The following is a 6,005-nucleotide window of genomic DNA, read 5'->3' as shown; positions in this document are numbered from 1 at the left end:
GATCCGCTCAGCCCCATCCAGTCCCTGCCGCCCCAACCTGGGCCCAGCTGCTCCATTCAAACCACAGCTGGAGGAGCCCAGCAGGCGGGGGCTGCGCGCCAAGTTTTCATCGGAAAACTGTTCCCAGCGGTTATCAGGCCATCGGCTCCGAGTGCCAGGACATGGAGCTGGGATTCTTGACATGCCTTCCTGGGGAACATTGGGCCCCAGGAAATGGGCGACTGTCAGACAACAGATGAAGTGTCTGCAGGCAGAGATGAGCTGCTTGCCTTCCACAACCACAGTGCGCAGGTCAGGAGGGACCCGGGGGCCTGGCGACTGCAGCTGAAGCCCGGCGGGTCCTCTGGATGCCCAGCGGGCCTGCAAGGCGGCCCAGAAGAGGTACCGGAAGGGGACGACTCCGGACAAGTTGTCCCTCCTCCCTCAGGCCTCCAGAGATCAGACACCATCAGACCCTCTTATGTCAGATCTGGGGAAACTGAGGCTCATGAGAAGAGAGTGGTGAGCCAATGCTTCCCTTGTGCCAGCTTTGTGGGTCCCCAGATGTGAACCCAAACCCTGGCCCAGACACCCACCCACCCTTCTCCTTCTCCTTCTCCTTCTCCTTCTTCTTCCTCTCCCTCCTCCTCTCCTCTCCTTCTTTTTCTTCTTTACAATTATGTCTTTTTAAAAATTATATATTTTATTGATTTCAGAGAGGAAGGGAGAGGGAGAGACAGATGGAAACATCAATGATGAGAGAGAATCATTGACTGACTGCCTCTTGCATGCCCCCTACTGGGGATCGAGCCACAACCCAGGCCTGTGCCCTGACCGGGAATGGAACTGTGACCTCCTGGTTCATAGGTCGATGCTCAATCTCTGAGCCACGCTGGCTGGGCCGGTTCTGAACATCTTGAGAGCAGTGGCCATGCAGTACCAGGGCCAAAGGCCACCCACAGCACACTCCCGGCAAGGCACGCCAACCCTCCTGGCAGCCGACGGCCTGTCCCAGGTAGAATTGCTCCACGGTGGGTTGAGAAATCCTCGCCGCCTCACCTCGCTTGGGGATCAGTGTTGCCCAATCTCTCAGGCACCGCAGCTCTGCACCCTCTCCGCCCAGGAAGCGCCGCAGAAACCACCAGCAGGGAGCTCAGAGCTCTGGGGCGAGGAAGCCTTGCGACTGAGGAGCCCAGGGGGTAAGGAGAAGCTGCTGGGGGGCTTTGGGGCCCCCCAAAGTGACATGGCCTGGACAGCCTCTTCAACAAAACCAGTAGCCCAGCCGGTGTGGCTCCGTGGTTGAGCAACGACCTAGGAACCAGGAGGTCAGGGTTCAATTCCCAGGCACCTGCCCAGGTTGTGGGCTCGATCACCAGTGTGAGGCGTGCAGGAGGCGTCAGCCCATCCACGATTCTCTCCCATCATGGATGTTTCTCTCTCTCTCTCCCTCTCCCTTCCTCTCTGAAATCCATAAAAATAGATTAAAAAAATAAATTGTAGCTGAATTTCAATGAGCAGCTGCTGCTCTCTGGGTGGGTCTGGCTTCCCCATGAAGCCATGCCGCACGTTCCACACGTCTGCCCGTCTATGGTCACTCAAGCTCTCGAGCCCCCGGGGAGGCCCCGGGCCGGGGGTGGCCACCGTTCAGGTGCCTGCTCTTCTGGCTCCTCAGGCCCTGAGCCCGGTGAGGCCCGCGCCTCAGGCCTGCTCTCTGGCCGGAATCCCATCTGAACCGACGCCTCCCCGGGCGCAGGGCTCAAGTTTCCATAAAGTGACTGAGAACCGAAGGGGAGCTTGTGGTCAGGCCTGCCCGGGTCCACCCACGGGAGGGGACAGAAAAGTACTCGGTGTGCGGACTGAGCCCTCGCTGTCCTAGGAGCCCCGAGGGCCTGGCTCGGAACACACAGTCCTGTGAGGTCCGGCCGGCGGCCTGGCTCAGGACACTTGGCTCATCCCTCCAGGCAGCCTTGGTCCCCCAAATTCCCTGGTTCCCTTTCTTTTCTTTTAAATATATTTTATTGATTTTTTTACAGAGAGGAAGGGAGAGGGATAGAGAGCTAGAAATATCGATCAGCTGCCTCCTGCACACTCCCCACTGGGGACGTACCCCCAACCAAGGTACATGCCCTTGACTGGAATTGAACCTGGGACCATTGAGTCCGCAGGCCGACGCTCTATCCACTGAGCCAAACCGGTCAGGGCCCTGGTTCCCTTTCTTTTCTTTTAAATATACTTTTATGGATTTCAGAAAGGAAGGGAGAGGGAGAGAGAGAAACATCAGCGATGAGAGAGAATCATGGATCGGCTGCCTCCTGCATGCCCCACACTGGGGACCGAGCCAGTAACCCGGGCACATGCCCTTAACCGGAATGGAACCTGGGACCCTTCAGTTCGCAGGCCAAGGCTCTATCCATTGAGCCACACCGGCCAGGCCGCCCCTGGTTTCCTTTCCAACCTGGACACACACGTCTGGGAGACGCGACAGGGCCCTGTCCCCCAGAACATTTACATGGGCTCCCGTTCGTCACCATGGCCTGGCTGGCCTTTCGGTGCTGGGGGAACTCGGGTGACGCAGACTCTGCCTGGCAGCTGACCCATCGCTCTCCCACTCCAGTCACGCTGACCGAGCTCTCCCCCCACCCCCGCAGCCCCAGGGCTGACAGCTCCCCGCTCACCCAGGGGTGACCTCAGCCCCAATCCTGCCCCCTGCCCCCGGGCAGCGGCGCCGGCTCCGGGAGGCCTTCTGGCTTCATCAAGAGTTGGGTGTGTCTGTCACCCCCTCATTTTTTCTGTTTTTCTTTCAAGAGCTATTTTTTTTGACAGCCCATCATTAGTCAGTGGACCCACTTCCTTTTAAGGAAACTGGAGCATTCTTTGGCGGGGGTGGCAGGGAGGGTATAAAGGTTGAGATTTAAATGTTTTACTTTTATTTTTTTAGTGAGGACGGAAGGAGAGAAACATCCATGAGAGAGAGAAACCTTGGTCCATCGCGCCTTGTACTCACCTGGACTAGGGGTCGAACCTGCGACCTGGGTGGGAACTGAACTCGCGACCTTTCAGCGTGCAGGACCTTGCTCCAGCCAACGGGGCCGCACGGCCAGGGCTCCTCTGACTGTTCTTTTTATTTATTTATTTTTAATATATTTTATTGATTTTTTACAGAGAGGAAGGGAGAGAGATAGAGAGTTAGAAACATCGATGAGAGACATCGATCAGCTGCCTCCTGCACATCTCCTACTGGGGATGTGCCCGCAACCCAAGTACATGCCCTTGACCGGAATCGAACCTGGGACCCCTCAGTCCGCAGGCCGACATTCTACCCACTGAGCCAAACCGGTTCCGGCTGACTTTTCTTTTTAGAGAGAGTGGAAGGGATGGGGGGAGACAGAGAGAAGCAGCATTGATGTGAGAGAGGCCACACCCATTGGTTGCCTCCTGCACGTACCCCAGCTAGGGCTGGGGATCAAGCCTGCCACTGAGGTCCATGCTCTAGACCAGAACCGAACCCGTGACCCTTCAATCCTCGGGTTGATGCTCTAACCACTAAGTCAAACGGGCTGAGGCAGCGGTTCTCAACCTGTGGGTCGCAACCCCTTTGGTGGTCGAACGACCCTTTCACAGGGGTCGCATAAGACCATCCTGCCTATCAGATATTTACATGACGATTCATCACAGTAGCAACATGACAGTTAGGAAGTAGCAACGAGAATAATTTTATGGTTGGGTCACAACATGAGGCGCTGTATTGAAAGGGCCAGAAGGTTGAGAACCACTGGGCTAAGGCATCTTCTGGTATTTTCATACAAAACCCTGCCCTCCTTTTAGGCACCCAGGGTGTGTGCCCAATGCCAGGAGGCCTCAGTCCGTGTGTCCAGACCCGTGCCGTGGTCTGGCTGAGTCTAGTCCAGCAGGAAGGGAGTCAGTTTGGGGGGCCATCAAGAACCCGAAATCCCAGCTTCTGCTCATGAACCTGCTCTGGGATGCTGAGTGTGTGTGTATGTGGGGGCGGGGGGGCTTTGTATGCCTCAGTTTACCCATCTATCAAGCAAAGGCGTTGGACCGAGAGGCCTGCGGTGGCCCTTTGAAGTGTCAGGATCTCAGATGCTGGGCAGCAGCGAGTGGTCCCACTTCTTGGGCAACGACAGTGGCCTGGGCTCGGCCGGACAGAGTCCCTGCTCTCAGGAACACGGGGACCGTCAGCTCTGGCCTGAAAAGTCAACCCCAAGTCAGAGATGTAACAGGACTTTTTTTAAAGGTCTTCATGCCCGGCCGGCGTGGCTCAGGGGTTGAGCGTCGACCTACGAACCAGGAGGTCAGAGTGCCATCCCGGGTCAGGGCACATACCCAGGTTGCAGGCTCGGTCCCCAGTAGGGGGGGTGCAGGAGGCAGCCGATCCCTGATTCTCTCTCATTGTTTCTCTCTCTCTGAAGTCAATAAAAATACACTTAAAAAAATAATAAAGGTCTCTAAACAGGACTGAGAAGATCAGGGTAGAGACACTACAGCCTTTTAGGGGCCGCACACTCAGTGCGAGGCCGTGGTGGCTAAGAGCGACCAGGGCCTGCAGGCTACAGAGGCCAGACCACCGAGCCTGGGTCCCAGGAGGCTGAGGGCTCTGCAGGGCCGGGCCAGGTGAGGCTAGCGCTCCCCTGCCCCCGGGCTTGGCAGAGCCCACGCTCCCCTGTCCTCTCTCAAACCAGATGGCCCGAAGCTCTCGCTCCCCTCGGAGTGACTGATGCTGCTCCGTGTCCCGACACCGTCCAGCAGCCCCTCCATAACGGTGGGCACAGCTCCCGCCCCGAGGCCCAGGGGGCACCTGGCCCTCACGCCACCCGCCGCACTGCCCACCCCAAAAGTGCCCAGCGGTTCTCCCTCTTCGTGCAGCAACCACCACCACGCAGGCCAGGTCGTCTCAGGCAACTTTAATGAAAGTGTCAGTGGCCCCTTCCCCCACGCGGTACAGATGGTGGCGCTCAAAGGCAGAAGGAGCTGCTGAGACCAGCCCGGGCCCCTCCCTGGCGGGAGGCGGGCGGCCCGGGGAGGACAGAACAAAGCTCAGGGCTCCAGACCCGGGGCCAGGGCCGGGAGGCTTCATTTCTTGTTGCAGCGCCTGGGCCTGGCCGCCGAGCAGCGAGGGTCGCATCTGGGCTCCGGGCCTTCCTCTGCCCGCTGCTGGCTTGCCCACCCGGGGGCATGGGGGATCCCTGGTGAGCCCCCCACGGCGGCCAAGCGAAGGGGCGCTTTTCCAGCGACGGAGGGGCGGTCATTCCATCGTGAAGCGCACATTCCATATAAATAAAACGGGGAGGAGGCGGAGGGGGAAGGGCATTGGCACAGACGCTGATGTATTGCTTTCCAGTTTCAATGCGACAGATGCTAATCACGGACCGGGGAAGGGGACCCAGGGCGGGTGAGCGCTCCTAAGCAGGGTGTTCCCGGCAGGGCGGGAGGTTTGCTGAGGTGGTCGGGGCGGGAACCAGGCCGGAGGGACCCCGGGAACCCAGCCACCGAGCCCAGAAACGCGGAGGCCAGAGAACCCCGCACCCTGCCCTCATCCCCCTGGAGATCGGGGCTGCGTTAACGCGGTGGGTCCGCTCTCCTCAGGAGAAAAAAGTCCAACTAAATAAATACAGTATGCAGACGTAAGACCTTCAGTGACCTTGTTTCCTGCCCCCTCCCCAGGGACGCGGGCAGGGGCGTGGGGGCAGCGCCACCGGCTACCGGCGCTATCACGTGACAATGAAACACCTTTTCCTGAGTCACACCATGGCTTCCCTCCTCCGATGCATCACATCCTCTCTTCCTGCAAGACTGGCGTGGACACCTTGTCCCTTCTTTTCTCCTCGCCCCACCCCTCTATTTATTTTTTAATCCTCACCCGAGGATATTTCTAGAAAGAGTAGGACAGAGAGGGAAAGACAGCGAGAAATACTGATGTGAGAGTGACACATCGATTAGGTGCCTCTTGCATGCACCCCGACCAGAGCCTGGCTGGGGAGGGAGCCTGCAACCGAGGGACGTGCCCT

General features: G+C 58.4%; 1 long non-coding RNA gene across 1 annotated transcript in view; it reads left to right on the top strand.

Moving 5' to 3' along the window:
* LOC107183931 overlaps positions 1–2,711 on the top strand; it is a 17,007-nt gene extending 14,296 nt beyond the window's left edge. Inside the window, exon 3 of the long non-coding RNA XR_001514754.1 lies at positions 2,700–2,711. This is a non-coding gene — a long non-coding RNA (uncharacterized LOC107183931). The remainder of the gene's footprint in view (positions 1–2,699) is intronic.
* Positions 2,712–6,005: the final 3,294 nt, after the last annotated feature.

The sequence above is a fragment of the Myotis davidii genome, unplaced genomic scaffold, assembly GCF_000327345.1.
Source record: "Myotis davidii unplaced genomic scaffold, ASM32734v1 scaffold43, whole genome shotgun sequence".
NCBI classification, from domain to species: domain Eukaryota; kingdom Metazoa; phylum Chordata; class Mammalia; order Chiroptera; family Vespertilionidae; genus Myotis; species Myotis davidii.
Note: the sequence above shows the minus strand (reverse complement) of the source record. Positions and strands in the feature narration are given on the sequence as shown.